Raw genomic sequence first — 24,161 nt, 5'->3', positions numbered from 1 at the left:
GTTTTAAAATATGAAGTTCTTTAAGAAGCTTTACTCTTGTGAATCTGGGTTTCTCGGGTCTTGTTATTGCTCAAATCTGTGGAAATACTGATATTCTGCCAGTATTTTGTTACTGCTGCTACTGCTGAAATTTACTTCTTCTACCTTCATTTCCAGGTACTTATCTTTTGAATTTTATGTTGAAAAGAGATTCAACATGACAAATCCATGAAGCCTGAATTGCAATTCTGTTTCCAATTGTCCAAGTTCATTAGTTTAAATTTCATTTTTTTTGTTTCATGTTAGTTAACTAGTAGTGAATTCAATTTGATAGGTATGAGTTAATTGTCTTATTTTGAAATTCATATAAAGCTTTGTAATAATGTTAGCCATTCCGAAATCTCATTGGTATAGGTATATGTGAATTGTCAAAACAGGGAGTAAGGCATAAAAATGGGCCATTGATTACATCCCATAATACCATTAGCTAAATATAAAGTAGAATGGAAATATTAAGAAGTTACATTAGTAGTATATCTTGTAACAAATATGATTTTGTTTAGGTTGGTATAAGTTATTATATGGTATGATGACAGGTATAATCATATGAGTAAAGTGAGTTGGTATAGCTCGTCATGATGTTAAGAATATTATGAATGTTTAGGCGTACAACTATGTTGTATGTAATACAATTCGAATTGAATCAATTTGAATAATAACTCTTTTCTCATCAATTTGATTATTTATCGTTATAAATAAACTGAGCAATTATAATTCTGGATCAAAAACAAGCATGTGAGAATGAGGTGATATGTATAAGAACAAATCGCAACACTTTATATCAATGGTAAATAAAAGTAGAATTTGCACTAATTAAAATAAATAAAAATTGTTCAAAAAATACTTCTTCCCTTCATAAATTATCTTTGTGAGTTTCATATGGCATTCATCCTTTGGTATATGTACATGTTGTATTTGTGAAGAATAGTATTAATCATGTTCTTATTTTACTTTGAATTTGAATAGTCTTGGGATGAACATAATTAATACTCGAAAATTATAGTCAACGGGCAATACTTAATAAATTGTGAATTCTTTTAAGAATTTAAAGGCATCCCCTAAAATATGAATTTTACAGGAATTTCATATAGAAATGTGTAGATATAATAAACAATTTTGTGGAAAATCCATAATATTATTAAAAAAAAAAAAATTTACGCAATTAGGGATGCGTTCGCGTGCCCTGATTATTTATTTTTTTTTTAAAAAAAGCAAATTCGGATTATGAGTACGCGCAATTTCGAGCGAATATTTAAGAAAAGGATTTTTCTAAGGATGTTAAAATAATTTCATATAACCCGAGGTGTGCAGTTCATTATTTAAATAAAAAGGGTGATGATGTTCCTGATTTTATTTTAAATTTCGAACATATATTTTTTATAAAAACTATAACATGGACAATTTTATTGTGTACACGTACGCGTGGCATGATCCCCGATAATTATAAAAAGTATATAATACGAATATACGTACGCGTAATTCATCCATATAATTGTAAACAATAAGTAAAAAAGCGGTAGTAAAATCATGCAATAAAAACGTATTTAGTAAAATCAAGATAATTAAGCCAATAATAAAAACAGTTAAGCGACCGTGCTAGAACCACGGAATTCGGAAATGCCTAACACCTTCTTCCGGATTAACAGAATTCCTTACTCAGGATTTCTGGTTCGCAGAATAATAAACAGAGTCATATTCTCCTCGATTCAGGGATTAAAATTGGTGACTTGGGACGCCTTAAAATTCCCAGGTGGCGACTCTGAAATAATTAAATAAATTCCGTTTCGACTGTCCTTCAATTGGAGAAAACTCCCCCACGCGCCCCGCGGGCGCGGTAAAAAGGAGGTGCGACAGCTCTGGCGACTCTGCTGGGGACAAAAAGTATTGTAACCCAGAACCATTGGTTCAGGGTTTAAAGAATTCAAGCTTAAAATAACTGCGATAATTGGCTTTATTTACTATATGATTTTTTTTAACTGTTTATATGCTTAACATGCTAAATGTTTTTTTTACCGCTTTAATATTATTTGAATTGTGAATATATACAACTGTTACGAAACCCCCTTCTTTCTGAGTCTTCTGAATTTATGGTGTACACGTGCGCGTGACCCACCTTTCTGTTAAAGTCATACCAAATAAGACGGAGTTGGGACAAGTAACTAGGCCGGGCAGACTTTCGTGCTCCCGGTACGTTGCCCTGCTTCGGCTCAAACTGTCCGTTTGGGTAAGCCAGGTTTAGAACAATCAACCTCAGGTTTTACACTTAGAATAACTCAGCCATGTACCGGATCCCTAGTAGGAACGAATATTTGCATCATATACATTTGGCCTTGGAGACTCAACACAGGGGTTGGGTCTGTCTAGGACAGGTGAACCCGAAACAAAAAGACCATCCTGATGCATCCTACTTGCTACTTGTGCATTCATTTGCCTCGAACATGCTTGTTGACCAGCTTAAACGAAATCATGGTGAGAAGAGAGGAATAAAATAGGTTGTTTTTTTTATCTTTAAATAAAGATATTTAATAAATAAAATGATTTTTTTTAGTGTAAATTTTCAAAAATATAAAATTTTGAAAATAGTTTTTTTTTTTTTCAAAATGAGTCTTAACTTTATTAAATTAAACTTCAGATACAAAATGAGCACCACACAAAGCCCCTCATCCACGAGTACAGAAGAATTTCTCTTTCAGCTTCAAATGTGGTGGTATGATTTAGGCGAAGCTGGTCAAAAATGGGTCGTCAAGCATTTGGGAAATCTCACGGATATTATGAAAGTTAAACCCCGTGATGATCTGATTGCGGTGTAAGTAACTTTTTGGGACCCTGTTCACAATGTCTTTCGCTTCTCTGATTTCGAGCTTACTCCTACATTAGAGGAGATAGCTGGATATGCTGGTTTTGACGGAAGTCTAAGAAATCAAAGCCTGATATTCACAAAGGCTCCGTCGGTACATCGATTCTTCGGTCTTCTGAACATCAGCAGTCAAATCCGGAAAAGCAATGTCATCAATGGATGTTGTTCCTTCAACTTTTTGTATTCAAGGTTCGGAAAGTCAGATGGGTTCGAAATTCATGAGAAAGGCCTTACTAACAAGCAAAACAAAGACACTTGGCAGATTCACCGTCGCTTTGCCTTCATGGTGGCTTTTCTAGGAATCATGATCTTCCCAAACAAAGAGCGAACAATTGATATTCGCACCGCGAAAGTTGTGCAAATCCTCACCACCAAAGAAAATCACACCCTTGTCCCCATCATTCTCTCAGACATTTATCGGGCTTTGACTTTATGCAAATCAGGAGCAAAAGTCTTCAAAGGATGCAAAATTTTGTTGCAAATGTGGGTGATTGAACATCTCCAACAACAGCCCAAGATTATACAGTATGGGTCAAACAATGATAATTGCATCGAGAGTTATGAGGAAAGAATAAAAAATTATCAGGCTCTAGAAGGGATAGAAGCATGGGTATCTCATCTAAAAGCTTTAACGGCAAATCAAATTGAATGGACTTTGGGATGGATCCCGATGAGGGAAGTAATACACATGTCAACCTCAAATAGTTATCTGCTACTATTGGGATTGAGAAGCATCCAGCCGTATGCGCCACTAAGAGTCCTAAGACAACTAGGGAGATATCAAATAGTTCCTGATGATGAAGATTTGAGTATGCAAGTAATCAAATTACACCCAGAAGCCGTTATTCCCGAGGCTCTACTTCAGCAGATGTGGAATGGATGTCGATACTTGAAAAGTGATACTCAAGTCCCAGACACTACAAAGGGTGAGATAAATCCTGGATATGCAAGGTGGTTTGAAAAACGGTCTCGCGTGGATGATATACCAGAGCCTGAGCTAAGAAGGCCAACAAAAAGACCCCATGTTCAAAATTTCAATGATAAAATCCAAGAGCGGTTGATCTGGGGAGAAAAGGAAAAAGGGTACAAAGCAACTATCCATGCCCTAAAAGGAAATCTGAGAAGCCTCAGTTTGGAGAAAGATTTGCAAGCACAAGAAGCCGAAGGCGAGAAGAAGAGTCTAGCTTGTGAGAATGAAAATCTTCATGCTCGATTCCAAAGAATGAAAAGAGTTTCTGAGACACCAAAGAGGAGCTGGAAGGATCAAAAAACCATCGCCAATCTTTTTGAAAGAATGCAAGATTATGATTCTATTCTTGCAGAAAACGAAAGGGCATTGAGCAAAGCAAAAGAAAGGATCCAGCAATTAAACGAAGAAGCCAGATCTAATAAGGAATGCCAAGATAGGCAATCCAAAAAAGACAGGGCACAATTCAAGAAGGAAAAAGACCATTGGATGCAATCAGAAGACCAGTTTCGTGCGCAACTAGAAGAGGCAAGAAGATGCAACATAGAACATCAACAAGCAGACCTCGACAAAGAAAGAGCGCAAGCAAGATTAGAGCAGGCCAGACTTCGAGCTCTGTTAGAATCAGCTCTAGATCGTGAAAACCGTGTCAGAGATATAGCCACCACTCGTCAGCAGCAATTGCAAGACCAAGACCAACGTCTCCAAGGTTTCAGGGCACAAATCCACGACCTGGCAGTCTTCACATCTCAAAGTTATGTAAACTGCCAAGGAATGGATTATGAAAGGTTTACAGAGCATGCGCCCACTTTTGCTCGTCATCTAGTAATGGAGTTGGAAAGGATGTATCGTACGCTGGGAGGTCATCCAGGTCAAGCTCCACATTGAGCAAATAGTCTAATAATATACAACACAAGTGGAAAGTGGGGCACGTTGTGAGATGTTAAGAATTGTATCTTTTATTTTGATTTAAGTGTGTGTGTTTCAAGACATTTTCTTAAAAGTTTGCAAATGTAATTCCATCTTTGTATAATGAATAAAAGTGATTGCCTTTAGTCCGAACTACGCAAGGTCTGATTCATGCGGGGGCATGATACGTAGGCAATCTCTATAGGATTCGACCACCACGATAAAAGACATATATAATAAATAAAAGTGAATAACAATAAAAATTTCAAGAAAGATGGGACAACACAAGCAGCCGAGCAAATGCATAATAGAAAGGGATTATTTGTCTAGGAGCATTGCATCTCAACGTGTGATTATATATGTGTTAAACTCTCAAAACTAACAAGTTTGTTCTTTTCAGAATTCAAGCAGTTAGTTTCTCTAAAGAGTATACTGGCATATTATCACTATCACACAAGATCAAAAGGACCAATACCCGAAAGTATGTCTGTCCCAGATGTTGACACAGGTATGGAGCTAGAGGAGATGGATGTCGAGAAAATGAAAGAAGAGATGTTTAAACTCAAGCAGCAAATGGCTGAGATGTACCAAGCCTGGTCTACAGGACAGTTACCCCCATCTTACCCAAATAACCCTGCTCCATCAATGACCCAAACTCAGGATAATATTACCACTGAATTATCCCCAAACTTCCCCATTTACCAGCACTACCGAGGCACCACCTCTCAGACACCACAGTCTCCACCTCCGAAACCAGTTCCATACTTTCCTCCACCTATGACTCCTGTTTTCGTAGCACCTCCCCCTGCTACATTTCACAAATCTCCTAGTGAGCCTACATTCCAGGCCCAGGAAAACCAATATTACCCCCCGGAACCCACCCTCAAAGCCTCCGAAATTAATTCAACTGCTCCTCGTTTTGATCTCCCAACCGAAATTGACAAGCCAGCCAAAAATGCTGAGCAAGAAGAGATGTTCAGGAAGGTCAAGAGTTTAGAACAATCATTCAGAGACATGCGAGGATTAGGTGGGCAAGTCAGTGTAGCATACAAAGATTTGTGCTTATTCCCCAATGTACAATTACCAGTTGGCTTCAAGATGCCCAAATTTGACCTATACAACGGGCACGGCGACCCAGTAGCCCACTTAAGGGGTTTCTGTAGCAAGATGCGAGGAGCTGGGGGAAAGGATGAATTATTGATGGCTTACTTCAGTCAAAGTTTAAGCGGATCAGCTTTGGAGTGGTATACACGCCAGGACCATGGGAGATGGTACACCTGGGATGACCTGGCACAGGCATTCGCATACCATTTCCAATACAATCTGGAAATCATCCCAGATCGATTATCTTTGACAAAATTTGAGAAGAAACACAATGAAAGTTTCAGAGAGTATGGTTTTCGGTGGAGAGAACAGGCAGCAAGAGTGGATCCTCCTATGAAGGAGAGCGAAATGGTAGACTACTTCCTCCAAGCCTTGGAGCCAACTTACTATGCCCATCTGGTTTCAGCGGTTGGAAAATCATTCAACGAAGTGGTGAAGATGGGAGGTATGGTGGAAGAAGGTCTCAAAACAAATAAAATTATAAGCTATTCAGCAATTAAGGCAACTACTCAAGCTATTCAAGGTGGGGTAGGAGGAATCGGAAGAAAGAAGAGGGAGGAAGCAGCGGTAGTTGATTCAGGAATTTGGTCAGGACCCATAGGTTCACCGCTTTACTATAATCATCAACGACCTCGCCAATCAGCTTACCACCATGATTCATCCCAACACTACTATCACCCTTCGGAGCCTCATTTCTCCATTAACCATGCTCAAGCATACAATCAGCCACCTGGTCACACCAATTGGCGTGCTCCTGCCACACCAAGTACTTACCCACGAGCCTATCCCGGACCAGGTTTCAGGCCGAGGCCAGCGTTCAGGGGGGAAAGAGAACAGAAAAAGAAAACTTACACTCCATTGGGAGAGTCTTACACTAGTCTGTTCCACAGGCTGAGACAGCTAGACATGTTGAGACCAATACAATCCAAGCTACCCAATCCTCCTCCAAAGAATCTGGATTACACCATTAGCTGTGAATATTGCTCCGGTGCACCAGGCCATGATACGGAGAAATGCTGGCATTTAAAAAATGCAATACAAGAGCTGATTGATACTAATAAAATCGAGGTTCAAACCCCCAAAGCCCCAAATATCAATAGAAATCCAATGCCAGCCCATCAAGAGGCTAATATGATAGAAATCATACAAGCTGATGGGGAGACAAAGAAGCCGTCACAAACTGTCATGATGATCAGGTCTCATGAAGCCAAATCAGATAAGCAGTTAACAGAGGAGAAGCCGGTACCTAAGCAGAACAAAAATAGTGATGGACCATCTATGATAATCGAGAAGGGATCATCGAGCAAAGTTGCCGCAAAACAAGAAAGGCCGAAAGTGATAGTACCAGGGGTTGCTAACAAACCCATTGTATTTGTGGAAGGAGCCCGTACAAATCAGGTTATTATCGCACCTGTAATCCAGCTGCCGGTCATCAACAATAAAGCCATCCCATGGAACTACGAACGGGTGACTGTAATGTACAAAGGAAAAGAAGTCAAGGAAGAAGTGTGTGAGGTGCAAGGCTTGACTCGTTCGGGAAGATGTTTTACGCCCGAAGAGTTAAGAAAAACTAAAAACAATCCAACACCAATAAAGAGAGCTGTGACGGAAGAAGAGGCGGAAGAGTTTTTAAGAAAAATGAAACTCCATGATTATTCTGTTGTGGATTAATTAAAGAAGACGCCCGCTCAAATTTCATTGTTGTCAGTACTGATTCATTCAGAGGAGAACCGTCTGGCTTTGATGAAAATCCTGAATGAGGATCATGTTCCTGAAAAGATCTCCATAAATCATTTAGGAAGAATAGCCAACAGAATCTTTGAGACAAACAGAATTACATTTGTTGATGATGAATTACCTATGGAAGGTACTGAGCACAACAGAGCTCTTTACCTCACCGTGAAATGTGAAAACTCCGTAGTAACCCGGGTATTGGTTGACAATGGGTCAAGTGCAAATATCTGCCCTCTCTCCACTTTAAGCAAATTAAAAATTAAAGAGGAGAGGATCCAGAAGAATAGTATCTGCGTACGGGGGTTTGACGGTGGAAGCAGAGATTCATTTGGCGACATAGTGTTGGAACTAACAATAGGGCCAGTTGAATTCACAATGGAATTTCAAGTGTTGGACATAACTGTCTCTTACAACTTGTTGTTGGGCCGACCATGGATCCATGCTGCTAAAGCAGTCCCGTCAACACTACATCAGGTTGTCAAGTTTGAATGGGATCATCAAGAAATAGTTGTGCATGGGGAAGAAAGTTTAAATGCTCGCAGCAGTACCATTGTACCGTTCGAGGGAACAGAAAATGACCAGGGACCATGGGTATACCAAGTATCCGACACAGTGTCGGTAGAGAAAATTCCAGAGGGGAAATACCTTCCGAATCCAAAGATATCCTCTGCATCAGTAATGATAGCTTATGAAATGTTAAAGAATGGTTTTATACCCGGCAAAGGCCTGGGCTTATCTTTGCAAGGAATTATACAACCAGTATCTCTCCCCGAGAACTGGGGAACATTCGGTTTGGGGTTCATACCCACCGTAAATGACGTGATAAAGGCCAGAAAGTTGAAACATAAGGCATGGGATCTTCCAAAACCAGTCCCACATCTGTCAAAATCTTTTGTCAAGACCGGTGCTAGAAATCGCCCGATAACAACAATTCCTAAATCCCGGGTCAATCCTGAGGAAGAATTAATTGAAACATTCGAAAAATTGTTTGATGATGTGAATATGTTGGAAAATGGAGAAGGGTGTAGCGACGCAGAAGTTCAATTCGTTGGGCCAGAAACAAAGCTTAATAATTGGAAAGCCACTCCTCTCCCCATTCGAAAGGAGTCTTGGTAGTTTATTTTGATTTTCTTTCAAGTTTGTTTGGGTTACTTCAGGGTTGTAATCCCAAAGCTTATCTTACAGTTTGTTTGAAGTGTGCAAAACCTTGTTATCTTTCATCATCCAATAAAAAGCAGTTTCCTTTTATTATCATTCTTGATAGTTTTCTTTTCTTTTTCCTGTACAGTTCTTTTTACGCCGGCTCTAGTGATATGGCATGCATGAGGAATCCTTAGCCCAGTCTTAAAAATCAATCTGGTTCCGAAATATTAATTCAAGAAATATATTGTGATTATGAATCAGAATATGATGAAGATGAGGTTTTTGAAGAGATTAGTAAAGAGTTAATTCACTTTGAGGAAAAAATCAAACCTAACTTGAGTGATACCGAGGACATCAATATAGGGGACACGAGTAATATCCGAGAAACTAAAATAAGTGTCCATCTGGAACCAAAGATCCGAGAGGAGTTAATTAAAGCACTCATAGAATTCAAAGATGTTTTTGCATGGTCGTATGACAACATGCCGGGCCTGAGCACTGATTTAGTGGTTCACAAATTGCCCACCGATCCAACTGTGCCTCCTGTCAAGCAAAGGCTGAGAAAATTCAAGCCTGATATAAGTGTGAGAATTAAGGAAGAAATCACCAAACAATTAGAAGCAAAGGTCATTCGAGTCACTCGATATCCTGTTTGGTTAGCTAATATCGTTCTTGTGCCAAAGAAAGACGGCAAAACTAGAGTATGCGTCGACTACCGCAATCTCAACAAAGCAAGTCCGAAGGATAATTTTCCATTACCCAATATCCATATTTTGATCGACAATTGTGCCAAGCATGATATAGGATCTTTCGTGGATTGTTATGCTGGGTATCATCAAATTCTAATGGATGAAGAAGATGCAGAAAAGACGGCATTCATCACACCATGGGGAACTTATTGCTACCGGGTAATGCCATTCGGTTTGAAGAACGCCGGAGCAACCTACATGAGAGCAATGACCACAGTGTTTCATGATATGATACACAAGGAGATTGAGGTATACGTGGACGATGTGATCATAAAATCAAAGCATCAGGCCGACCACGTTGGGGATTTGAGGAAGTTCTTCTTAAGACTTCGCAGGTACAACCTCAAGCTTAACCCTGCCAAATGCGCATTCGGAGTTCCATCTGGAAAGTTGTTGGGATTCATAGTCAGTCGGCGAGGCATCGAGCTAGACCCATCAAAAATCAAAGCCATCCAAGAATTGCCACCTCCAAAGAACAAAACTGAAGTAATGAGTTTGTTGGGAAGGTTAAATTACATCAGCAGGTTTATTGCTCAGCTCACAACAACCTGTGAGCCAATTTTCAAATTGTTGAAAAAGGATGCTGCGGTCAAATGGACCGATGAGTGTCAAGAAGCGTTCGATAAGATAAAAGGGTACTTGTCAAACCCACCCGTGTTGGTCCCGCCAGAGCCAGGAAGACCTTTGATTCTTTATTTGACAGTCTTGGAAAATTCATTTGGTTGTGTATTGGGGCAACATGACCTCACTGGCAGAAAAGAACAGGCCATCTATTACCTTAGCAAGAAATTCACAGCCTATGAGGTTAAGTATACTCATCTGGAAAAGACATGTTGCGCCCTGACTTGGGTAGCTCAAAAGTTGAAACACTATTTGTCGTCCTATACTACTTACCTCATTTCTCGTCTGGATCCATTGAAATATATTTTTCAAAAGCCTATGCCAACGGGAAGACTTGCAAAGTGGCAGATATTGCTCACAGAATTTGACATCATCTATGTGACTCGGACTGCAATGAAAGCCCAAGCACTGGCTGATCATTTAGCCGAAAACCCGGTCAATGAGGAATACGAGCCGTTGAAAACCTATTTTCCTGATGAAGAAACAATGCATATCGATGAGGTGGAGCGAATTGAAAAACCTGGCTGGAAACATTTCTTTGATGGAGCCGCTAACATGAAAGGAGTCGGGATAGGAGCTGTAATCATTTCTGAAACAGGGCATCACTATCCTGTTACGGCTCAATTGCGATTTTATTGCACCAATAATATGGCTGAATATGAAGCTTGCATTTTGGGGTTAAGGCTAGCTGCAGACATGGGTATCCGAGAAATCTTAGTCATGGGAGATTCGAATCTTTTGGTACACCAAATTCAAGGAGAATGGGAAACCCGAGACTTGAAGCTCATACCATACCGACAATGTCTACATGATCTTTGTCAGCGGTTTCAATCAGTGGAATTCCGGCATATTCCGAGGATCCGTAATGAGGTTGCCGATGCATTGGCTACTTTGGCATCAATGTTGCACCATCCAGACAAAGCTTATATGGATCCACTACATATTCGAGTCCATGACCAGCAAGCTTATTGCAATATGGTCGAAGAAGAATTTGATGGTGAACCATGGTTCCACGACATCAAGGAGTATATCATGACTCAGATATATCCCGCACAAGCCACAGGAGATCAAAAGAGGACCATTAGGCGATTGGCAAATGGATTCTTCTTAAGCGGAGGAGTTTTGTATAAAAGAACACCAGATCTTGGATTATTAAGATGCATAGATGCCAGACAAGCTACAGCTGTCATGTCTGAAGTACATTCGGGAGTTTGCGGACCCCACATGAGTGGATATGTGTTGGCAAAGAAAATCCTCCGAGCTGGTTACTATTGGCTTACCATGGAGCGAGATTGTATCAGTTTTGTGCGCAAGTGTCATCAATGCCAAATACACAGAGATTTAATTCATTCTCCACCATCCGAATTGCACACAATGTCGGCACCATGGCCCTTCGTTGCTTGGGGCATGGATGTGATTGGACCAATTGAGCCGGCAACATCCAATGGGCACAGGTTCATTCTGGTAGCCATTGATTATTTTACCAAATGGGTTGAGGCCAAAACATTTAAATCAGTGACCAAGAAAGCTGTGGTCGATTTTGTCCACTCAAATATCATATGTCGATTCGGAATCCCAAAGGTGATCATCACAGATAACGGTGCTAATCTTAACAGCAACTTAATGAAGGAAGTATGTCAACAATTTAAGATTACACATCGCAACTCTACCCCATATCGGCCCAAGGCGAATGGAGCAGTAGAGGCAGCCAACAAAAACATAAAGAAGATACTTCGGAAAATGGTAGAAGGTTCAAAACAATGGCATGAAAAATTACCATTTGCATTATTGGGATACCGCACTACTGTTCGCACTTCAGTAGGAGCAACTCCTTATTTGTTGGTATATGGCACAAAAGCAGTAATTCCTGCAGAAGTTGAGATTCCTTCCCTTCGGATCATCGCCGAAGCAAAGATTGATGATGATGAATGGGTCAAAACCCGTCTGGAACAGTTAAACTTGATTGATGAAAAATGATTGGCCGCAGTATGTCATGGTCAATTATATCAAAGAAGAATAGAAAGAGCATACAACAAAAAGGTGCGTCCACGGAAGTTTGAAGTGGGTCAGCATGTGCTGAAACGTATTCTTCCACATCAGGTTGAGGCAAAAGGCAAATTTGCCCCGAATTGGCAAGGACCATTCATTGTGACCAGAGTATTATCAAATGGTGCACTATGCTTAACAGACATTGAAGGCAAATGCATAGACATGGCAATCAATTCTGACGCGGTAAAGAGATATTATGCATAACTTTTTGAATGTTTGTATTTAGTATTATTTCGAAGATTGGAATGACAAAGGCAATTTATTCTGCTATCCAAACACTATACCATTTGTTTCCCCTTCGAGCCATATTTGTTTCTTTCTTACCCTCTCTTGGAATCAATAAAAAAAATAAAAATTGGAATCAATAAAAAAAAATCATCACTATTATCTAGTGAACTACGTTTGACCTGATTCCTCAAAGAAGGATACGTAGGCGCCTCACGGCTCGGTCATAGGGTGCACAATATACATAATGTGCACAAAAAGAAACATCAAGCGACCTCAATCACGAAAACTGGGGCAAGAATTGTATTGGAAATAAGAATAGATTCCAAGAGTTGTAATTTTAAACCCATACCAAAACTGTTTAGCTTTTGATACCTTTCCATTTCCAACCACATACCAAAAAGACCTTTCGATCAATCTTAGAAAAATGCTGAGTCGAACAAATGAAGATGGTTCATAACACTCTGGTACAAACAAGAAAAGAAAGTAAAAATGAGAGAGTCTTATTGGTGAAAACCTTCGCATGCACCATAAGGCGAAAAAGAAGTAAGAAATGAACAAATGAGGAGGGTTTATTGGTGAAAACTCTTTGAGATACTGCAAGTCCAACAGGTCTGCAAAATGAAAAATAAAGGACTCAGAATTACGAAAATTTTGGGGAAAACCAAAAAATGAGGCAATTGAAAGGAGATTGATTAAAAGACTGGGTTGATTAATCCAAAATGCATACCCTGATCATTGGCGCTAGTGACTCCAATCATATAAGTTTATTCCTTTTCCAAACAGTCATCCAAATTTGGATTTTTTTTTTCATTCTATAATTGTCGAAATCAGCGTGTTTCGTCACTAATAATCTTACTTTTCTAAAAGCTTTGAGATAAGTTTTATTCCAAACAAATAAGAAGGAATGTCAAGGTATACTACCAAGATTCAATGTTACATGATACAAAATAAGGCCATGAAAGGCGGGAGATAAAAACAATAAGATATGGGAGGAAGAAAAGTAAAATCAAAAGTGGATCAACAATGTCAGGAAAGACATATGATTACGGTTAAAAGGGTTTGAAGGAAAACATACAGAGGGGAATACTATAATCAAGGATCAATTACAAGGACAAAACAGTCTTTTTCAACCATTCCAAGGCAATAAAAAAGAGACGAAGAGAAGCCTTACCATCAAGATCTGATACCCCAGTTAACCACCCTACTTTAAACTAACGAAGTTTTCTTTGATTTAAAAACAGGGGTAAAAACAACATTTGTGTCAGGAAAAACCCAATGAAAGAATTAAAGAAGTCAGGCGTCCACCTGGAGAATGAGGACAAAGAATTGAAGAAATCAGGCGTCCACCTAGAGAATGAGGATAAGAAATTAAAAAGAAATCAGGTGTCCACCTGGAGAATGAGGATGAAGAATTAAAGAAGTCAGGCGTCCACCTGGAGAATGAGGATGAGAATTAAAGAAGTCAGGCGTCCACCTGGAGAATGAGGATGAGAATTAAAGAAGTCAGGCGTCCACCTGGAGAATGAGGATGAGAATTAAAGAAGTCAGGCGTCCACCTGGAGAATGAGGATGAAGAATTAAAGAAGTCAGGCGTCCACCTGGAGAATGAGGATGAGAATTAAAGAAGTCAGGCGTCCACCTAGAGAATGAGGATGAGAATTAAAGAAGTCAGGCGTCCACCTGGAGAATGAGGATGAAGAATTGAAGAAGTCAGGCTTCCACTTGGAGAATGAGGACAAAGAATTGAAGAATTCAAGCGTCCACCTGGAGAATGAGGACAAAGAATTGAGGAAATCAGGCGTCCACCTGGAGAATGAGGATGAAGAATTAAAGAAGTCAGGCGTCCACCTGGAGAATGAGGATGAGAATTGAAGAAGTCAGGCGTCCACCTGGAGAATGAGGATGAGAATTAAAGAAGTCAGGCGTCCACCTGGAGAATGAGGATGAAGAATTGAAGAAGTCAGGCGTCCACCTGGAGAATGAGGACAAAGAATTGAAGAATTCAGGCGTCCACCTGGAGAATGAGGACAAAGAATTGAAGAAATCAGGCGTCCACCTGGAGAATGAGGATAAGAAATTAAAAATAAATCAGGTGTCCACCTGGAGAATGAGGATGAGAATTGAAGAAGTCAAGCGTCCACCTGGAGAATGAGGATAAGAATTGAAGAAGTCAGGCGTCCACCTGGAGAATGAGGATGAAGAATTAAAGAAGTCAGGCGTCCACCTGGAGAACGAGGATGAGAATTGAAAAGTCAGGCATCCACCTGGAGAATGAGGATGAAGAAGTTAAAAAGAAGTCAGGCGTCCACCTGGAGAACGAGGATGAGAATTGAAAAGTCAGGCATCCACCTGGAGAATGAGGATGAAGAAAATTGAAGTATTGAAGTCAAAAGCCTGCTCATATGAGAAAGGAGCACACTTAGATTCAATAAAGCAGAGGAGTCCAACAAAATCCCCAGCAAGAAACAACAAGAGTCCCAAACAGATGAAGAAAATACGGGACATATTGAAAAGGAAAACGGAATAAGTCAAATGCCCAAGAATCACCAAGATATCAAGACAACAAGAAACGCAAGGGCATGATCTAGATAAGATTTTTATAATTCATGTACCATAGTCTAGTTTAGCTTTTTTGTATTTCCTTTGAAGTAAGGTGTAATAAGGAGGTCAGTAAGCAGTAAAAACAGTATGAAGCAGCAGTAACATCACAGTCCCACGGTAGTCCCAGCTACCCAAAACTTCCCGAACTACATTGATCTAATTCCTTTATAGCCAAGGATATGTAGGAAACCTTTGAAGCAGAGGTTCGGTCAAATCTTTCAAAAAATGCTTCCCAAGGAGTATTTGAACGAGCAAAAATCGCTCGTATCCGCTCACTTTATCTTTGCACGAAAACTCTTCGAGTTTCCGCACAAAGAGGGGCAGCTGTGAGCACGTGATTTTTGCCTTACGAAAAACTACTCCAAAATAAATCAAAAAATAAATTAAATTTCTTTTACTGTGCAATTTTTGAATTTGCGTGATGTCTTATATCCGTAAATGTTTACTTTGTCATAACAAAATGAAAATAAAAATAAAAATATATGTTGCATGCATATCTAGGATTTGATTATGCATTTAATAATTGATTCAAAAAATAAAATCACAAAAATATGTGTCTGTTCTAGTTTTAATATTTCAATGTGTGATTAATGTGTTGTCTATGTATTAATAAGTAATTTATCTTTGTAAGGGTAATTTTATTTTTATAATTTTTAGGAATTTAACAATTAGGAATTTAATTAGAAAATAAAAGAATGGGAAATGATAAAAAAACGGACCTGGGCCAAAGATTTTTTAAACAAAAAACAGGCCCAAATACTCAAAGGACCCGGTCCATGTCAACCAGTCCCATACGGGACTCAAACGACGTCGCTTCTGGATTTTTAATCTGGGCCGTTGATTCATTGCAATCAAACGGTCCAGTTCAGCCCCTGCATAAATGAAACGACGACGTTTAGGGCAACTAGATCTGAACCGTTCGTCTATCTTGATCCCACGATCTTAAAAACTCACCCAGACCCGATCCGTTTCAACCCCGGGTTGAACCCTTTCCTGAACTTAGACCAAACGACAACGTTTGGTTAAGTGGATTGATCTCAACCGTGCATCTTAATTGATCCAACGGATGAGATCAATCCACCCCACCCCTATATAAGGACCAAACCCCTACCCCGGCCCCTAACTTAACACCCCCCTCCTCTCACTGTTCATCATCGTTCCCAAACCAAACCCCTAACCCTAGCCGCCCTAGAATCCCACCGCCTGAAACCCGGCGGCATCAACACCGCCGGTCACCAAACTAACACCCTAGAACCCCCTGAACATCCTCTACACAAATCTGACCTTAGTTTCCTTCGAATCAGACCCCAACTCTTCGAATACTAAATCGAAGGTGGGTCTGAAAACTCAAACCTTTCCAATGGCTTCCAAAATAACACCATAGTATCCCCTAGCATGCCTCGTTATGGATCTGAAGTTTGTTTGGTTCGAATCCCCTCATAACTCTTCGAATCTTCTTTTGAAGGTTCAGACCAAATAAGAACAAACTCAGATCTGTTCTAAACTGACACCAAATGACCCCTAGGCTACCCTCACCCGTGTTTTGTATTTGGTCCCCCTCGAATCTGACCAGAAATGGTTAAGTCCCAAATCGAACCTTCAGGAACCCTAGAAATACCAAACTTCTGGATTCTGTCCAAATTGAATAAAGATTGAGGTTTAATCGACCTTAGTCGAAGTATTTTCAGTGGAAAATACTTCGACTAAGGTCTGTTTGATTTCAAACAAAGTCCGAATCCAAGATGAGTCCGAGTCTGTAAATTTAAAGATTCAGAGGTATTTTTTCTTATTTTCTTTTTTGTATTCTACGTGTGTTTTGTGTTTGTTTCATTAGACTGTGTAATTTTCACATCTTTTATTTAGATTCTGTTTCCTACCCGTCTATATGATATAATAAGTGAATTGTTTCTGTCGGTATGATTATTTACAATATGTGTAATCGACTCGATTAAGTTCGTCGATTAGTTATATTATGAATTCTCGTTTAATACTGATTGAAATAATCTGTTTCTATAGACTGCTTGTTGACAATTGTTGTAGATAATCAGTTTAATTAATACTCGTCAATTAAATCACCTTTGTTTACATTTCAATGAGTCTATCAAAATGAATGCTGTGTATATGTTGATTTCTGAATCAGTGAGTTTCAGGGCATTGTCAGTATATTGACAATGCTCCTGTGTTTGTTTGATTTTTGTTCAAATTTAAAGTTCAGTTTGAATTATTATGCTGAACTCAGTGTAATATTGTTGTAATGTTAAGTTTGAATTCAATTTTACAAAAAGTTGGTCAAATACAATGGTGTTAGGAGGTTCATAGGATTGGTTAGAGCTGTAAATCAGAAGGATAATTAAGTTTATACAGATTATAGAATCTGTTTTGCAGTAGGTTCAGATTTTTCAGTAATAACATTAGGATTTCAGGGGGTACTATTGGGATTGAAATAATGTGATAGAATAGTGGACTGAAAGTGGAATGTTAATGGCTATAATTTAAGATACTAATGGGGAACAAGGGATAATGGGCTGCTGAAAAACAGGATAATAGCACTCAGTAGGATTTAAAGTATTCAAAAGTAGTTTTAATGGAAAACTTTCTGATTTTAAAAGGAGAAAAGGGTCCAGGCAGCACTAGAAGGGTACAGGACAGCCCTGTATAAATAGAGGGGGATTGGGACTGATTTAAGGGCAGATTTTTGAAAGAGAAAAATCTGATAAGAGAGATTTTTTGAAGGCACATTTTGAAAGAGAAAAATCTGATAGAGGCAGATTTTAAAACAGAAAGATTTTAAGAAGAAAAATCTGATTTTTGAAAGGAGAAGAAATCTGATTTAGGAATCTGACTTTGTTGTTCTTTTTGGAATCTGTCCGGGTCTGTGTACTGATACTATTTGGTTTTAAAATCTGAAGTTCTTTAAGAAGCTTTACTCTTGTGAATCTGGGTTTCTCGGGTCTTGTTATTGCTCAAATCTGTGGAAATACTGATATTCTGCCAGTATTTTGTTACTGCTGCTACTGCTGAAATTTACTTCTTCTACCTTCATTTCCAGGTACTTATCTTTTGAATTTTATGTTGAAAAGAGATTCAACATGACAAATCCATGAAGCCTGAATTGCAATTCTGTTTCCAATTGTCCAAGTTCATTAGTTTAAATTTCATTTTTTTTTGTTTCATGTTAGTTAACTAGTAGTGAATTCAATTTGATAGCTATGAGTTAATTGTCTTATTTTGAAATTCATATAAAGCTTTGTAATAATGTTAGCCCTTCCGAAATCTCATTGGTATAGGTATATGTGAATTGTCAAAACAGGGAGTAAGGCATAAAAATGGGCCATTGATTACATCCCATAATACCATTAGCTAAATATAAAGTAGAATGGAAATATTAAGAAGTTACATTAGTAGTATATCTTGTAACAAATATGATTTTGTTTAGGTTGGTATAAGTTATTATATGGTATGATGACAGGTATAATCATATGAGTAAAGTGAGTTGGTATAGCTCGTCATGATGTTAAGAATATTATGAATGTTTAGGCGTACAACTATGTTGTATGTAATACAATTCGAATTGAATCAATTTGAATAATAACTCTTTTCTCATCAATTTGATTATTTATCGTTATAAATAAACTGAGCAATTATAATTCTGGATCAAAAACAAGCATGTGAGAATGAGGTGATATGTATAAGAACAAATCGCAACACTTTATATCAATGGTAAATAAAAGTAGAATTTGCACTAATTAAAATAAATAAAAATTGTTCAAAAAATACGTCTTCCCTTCATAAATTATCTTTGTGAGTTTCATATGGAATTCATCCTTTGGTATATGTACATGTTGTATTTGTGAAGAATAGTATTAATCATGTTCTTATTTTACTGTGAATTTGAATAGTCTTGGGATGAACATAATTAATACTCGGAAATTATAGTCAACGGGCAATACTTAATAAATTGTGAATTCTTTTAAGAATTTAAAGGCATCCCCTAAAATATGAATTTTACAGGAATTTCATATAGAAATGTGTAGATATAATAAACAATTTTGTGGAAAATCCATAATATTATTAAAAAAAAAATTTACGCAATTAGGGATGCGTTCGCGTACCCTGATTATTTTTTTTTTTAAAAAAAAAGCAAATTCGGATTATGCGTACGCGCAATTTCGAGCGAATATTTAAGAAAAGGATTTTTCCAAGGATGTTAAAATAATTTCATATAACCCGAGGTGTGCAGTTCATTATTTAAATAAAAAGGGTGATGATGTTCCTGATTTTATTTTAAATTTCGAACATATATTTTTTATAAAAACTATAACATGGACAATTTTATTGTGTACACGTACGCGTGGCATGATCCCCGATAATTATAAAAAGTATATAATACGAATATACGTACGCGTAATTCGTCCATATAATTGTAAACAATAAGTAAAAAAGCGGTAGTAAAATCATGCAATAAAAACGTATTTAGTAAAATCAAGATAATTAAGCCAATAATAAAAACAGTTAAGCGACCGTGCTAGAACCACGGAATTCGGAAATGCCTAACACCTTCTTCCGGATTAACAGAATTCCTTACTCGGGATTTCTGGTTCGCAGAATAATAAACAGAGTCATATTCTCCTCGATTCAGGGATTAAAATTGGTGACTTGGGACGCCTTAAAATTCCCAGTGGCGACTCTGAAATAATTAAATAAATCCCGTTTCGACTGTCCTTCAATTGGAGAAAACTCCCCCACGCGCCCCGCGGGCGCGGTAAAAAGGAGGTGCGACATGCATTAGTTGATTTCGGATTCGTTGTTGATATCTGAGTTATGTTGTTCTTTCATTACTTGATGTCTTTCTATTCGGGATTGTTATCTCCCCCACAGCATGCTCCCACTCCCATATTGACTGGTTATTTCTGTATTTCTTTTTTGTTGTATATATTTGAACTGCACAGGTTTATTTGGTAGTCTGGTCCTAGCCCCGTCACTACTTCGCCGAGGTTAGGCTAGACACTTACCGGCACATGGGGTCGGTTGTGCTGATACTATACTTTACACTATGTGTAGATCCCGGAGCAACTTTTGGACCGTAGTATGGAGGCTACCTTCAATCCACGCGGAGATCCAAGGTAGACCAGCAAGCGTCCGTAGGCCCTGGTGTCTCCCTCTATCCCTATTTTTCCTGTTTCATTTTCCTTATATTCCGGAACAGTGTATTATTATTCCTTCAGACTTTGTATGTAGTGAATCTTAGACCGTCTGTGACACTGTGACACCAGGTTTTGGGTAGTTGAGACTTAAGTAATTGTAATAGACGCAAATTTCAGATATCTAATTGTTATCTTCCGCTTAATTATTTAAAGTTTCGCTGTTTTCATGTTATCGCCTTATATTTGTTAAAAAGAAGTAATTTGATAATGAAGTAAGTAGTTAAGTATTGGCTTGCCTAGCTCTCATTAGTAGGAGCCATCACGACTCCCGAGGGTGGGAAATCCGGTCGTGACAACGAGTCCTACTATCAGTGAGTACAGAGGAAATCTTGCAGGTTGTTCAAGAGTTACCTATGGATAAAACACCTGACATATATGGGTTGTTGATACCCAATTTTTTCCTATAATATTTTCAAAACTATTCATTGGCATCAATTAATATTTTTCATACAATTTCTGTATTTTTAAAAGATTTTAATTAATTTATCCCAATATTTTATTTATATAACAATCATTGATTGCATCACAAATAGTTTTATAATAATTTTGTAGCTTAATTTTTTTATTTTTGCATCTGTACTAAGTTTCAATTATTGCAAAAATAGCCACATTTGTATTTTTTAGGTTACAATTGCAATTACTTTGCAATTATAGCCTATGCATACATTATTACATTATTTTACCAGTAAATGGCCTTTTATATTTTTTAAAATATTAAGTAATTATTTTAAAATATTTCTAGGCATGAAAATCATTTTTTATAATTCCTTAACTATTTTTAAAAATTGTTTTGGCGATTATATATGTATTTAATAAATAGCCCCTTTTTATTCGGACCTAGCCAATTAGACAACCCAATTTCAATCCCTAATTATCCCAAAATCTACCCAGGCCCAATTTTTATTTGACCTTAACCCAATTAAACCTACCCGACCCAATAACCTCATTAAATCGTGGTCGTTGATCTAAAAGATCAACGGTCCACGATCGAACTTTCCTTTTTAATTCCAAATAACCCTCTAACCTAGCTCATTTGCTCATCTTCGCCGCCCTTTGTTCCCTTATCTCTCAACCCCTCTTTGAGACCTAAACTTAACCCTAGCCGCCGCCACCCAAAACTAATCTCATTCCCTCCGATTCTCACTCAATCCATGGATTTCCATGGCCGTTTGAGGCTCCTACTGTCTTCTACGTCTCCTGGTTGCTCGTTCTGATGGTTTCCTGGAAAAATCTCGAAGAGTTCTAACCAGATCTAGTTCAAGACTCTCTGAGAGCCTGTCTATGGTTGTGAGTGTTGTTATCTCGATGCTTTTACGGTCCAAATCTCTTGTTTGAGACTGGATTCCCTTTACCCTTTCATTCTTTCTTCAAAACCCTAATTTTTAAACACGGATCCTTCCAGATTTTTGTAGATCTAGAGAGATTCCGAGTTCGTCACCAATTTTTCTTTAATGTTTTCGTGTTTCCCTACTGATTAACCAATTTTTAGAACTATATTACTTTATATTTTGGGTTCTTTGTTATCTGTTGTTCGAATCTCTGCATACTTGAAATGTTTTCAAGTTTTTGTGATTTTTCTTTAAGTTTCTCTTATTCCTTTACTATTAACCGATTTCTAGAACTATGATACTTTAGGTTTTTGATTTCTCTGATTTTTGTTGTTCGAATCTCTGCATGTTGAGCTGCTTTCTGTTTCCATGGCTATTTCTTCAAAGTTCCCCTAATCTTCCTGCTACTTATCAACCCTAAGTATCTTTCTACTTATCTGGGGTTTCCACTTCCATTTTTGCAAAAGGTTTTTGAAGTTTTTATGTTTCTCGCATGGTTATGTTTCTGGTCCAATTAATTGACTACTCAGTGTTTGATTTCAACCTCTTGCCCGTTATCGTTTGAATAAGTGAATGATTGACCTAATTATCTAGGGTTTCATTTGTTTACTAAACTAATTTACTGATCTCTGATTGTTTTCCTTAATCCCGAGTTTCTTAATTGACAGCTCTTGTCTATCTATGGGTTGATTGGTCTCTGATTACCCGTGTTGCCTTATTTGTGAAACTAATTACTTGATTTAAGGGTTCTAACCCTAATTGACTGTTAAACCTACTTCTTGCCTTATTTGAAATTTAATTAGAGTCATTTATGGTATAATTCCCTAATTTCCTATCACAATCAAGCTTGATTGATTATTTGATTACTTCATTTACCTTGGTTACAATATTTACCTGTCTTGCCTTAATAAGTTGTCTGCATGGTTTTGATTATTCTTACTGATTTCCTATTTGGTATAACTTGGATTCTTTACCCTAATTAACCCTTTCTTCTTGTTGTTAAGTGATTACCCCTTAATTAAGGGGTATATTCCGTACTCCCTCACATGATTTGATTCTATAATTATTTGATTACCCTTATTTTATGAGCTGTGATTCACTCTTTACCTTATTAGTTTTTACCTCACTAAGTGTTATATATACTCTCATTTTGATTCTTCTAAGGACACGGACAATAATTCACGCACACACAAAAACTTTCCTCTCATCTCTCTCTCTGCTACTTGTGATCACTGCTTGACTAGCCGACTAAAAGCCAAGGCTAAGCTATTGAATCTTGTCTACTTTACCTTCTGTTTCTGCTTCCTTAACTGGTATGCCTCTACCATTGTCATTCAATTAATTTGTGTGTTTATCATCATGCCACTTCTATTTAAATCTGTGTATTTATCAGCATACTTACTTCTGTTCAATCCATGTGTTGGTTAGCATGACTACTTCAGTCCAATCTGTGTGTCTAATTCTACTCAAAACTATGTAGTCAATAGCATGCCTAACTATGTGTTTCCTAGCATGACTATTAATGTTCAATCTATGTGTTTATGTCTACTCCTGTCCAATACATGTGTTTACTACAATAGCATGTTGACTTCTAATTTTTAATTAGAACTAGGGGTTTTGCTTTCAGCAAGTTTGCATGTTTACTTATGTCTAAAGTTAGATCTATGTTTTGTTTACTTCCCTACTATCATGATCTCCTATTTGGATACCTTGCTCCCTTGAGGCTGTTTGAGCCTCAACATGCCTTGCTTCTGTGTTTGGTCACTTAGTAACAGCCAATAAAATAAGTTATTTGTTTCTAAATATTGTTTGCTGAAACCTTCTCCTAAGTTCTAAGAATGACCTTGTCTGCTTCTGATTTTCCTGAAAGTCTGAAACTGTTTTCTCAAAACTATTCTTGCAAATCACTATCACTTTAATTCTTAGAACATCTAGGGTCTTTCCCCTCCAGTGTGAGCATTGCTTTGGAGTCCATGAGACTCCTCTGAACTTTGACACCCTGAGGCTGGCTATTCCACACTGCACAAGTTGATCTTTAAAGGAGGCCTTAGTGTGAGCACTGTCCTGGGTCCTGGAGGCCCTTGGGAACTTTGACACACTAAGATTCCCTCTCTGGCAGTATAAGATATGGCCATTGAGACTTTTTGAAGGCATGGTTCCCCGGGTTTTGCTTTGGGCCTCTCCAGGCTCCCTATAGTATATTGTTATCATTCTTGTAATTTATTTACACTTGGCTTGTAATATTATTCACTTTACGGATATTGGGGAAATTAGTAAAAGGGGAGGGTTGCTTATGCATATTCTGTTGGGAAGGGGTAGATATCATGCCTATAGGTTGTTACAATATATTGTCTATTTAGGTACCATGCATATAAGTTGTTACAATGTTTGTTCACTAGATGTTATGCCAATAGGATTCAAAACTTGATCCTACATTCTGGGTAACATGTCCGTAGTTTTGTTGCAATGTTTGCTTAGATATCATGCCTATAGGAGTTATAAAGTTAATCAGTCTTGCCTGAAAGATCAGTTTCTGCATGCTAACATTGCTTAAACCAGTCTTCAGCATGTTTAAAAATAATCACTACATTTAGACGCCATGCCTATAGGATTCCAAAATCAGTTTCT

Source organism: Nicotiana tabacum, chromosome 5 (assembly GCF_000715075.1).
Source record: "Nicotiana tabacum cultivar K326 chromosome 5, ASM71507v2, whole genome shotgun sequence".
NCBI classification, from domain to species: Eukaryota; Viridiplantae; Streptophyta; class Magnoliopsida; order Solanales; family Solanaceae; genus Nicotiana; species Nicotiana tabacum.
This window is presented reverse-complemented; position numbering follows the sequence as displayed.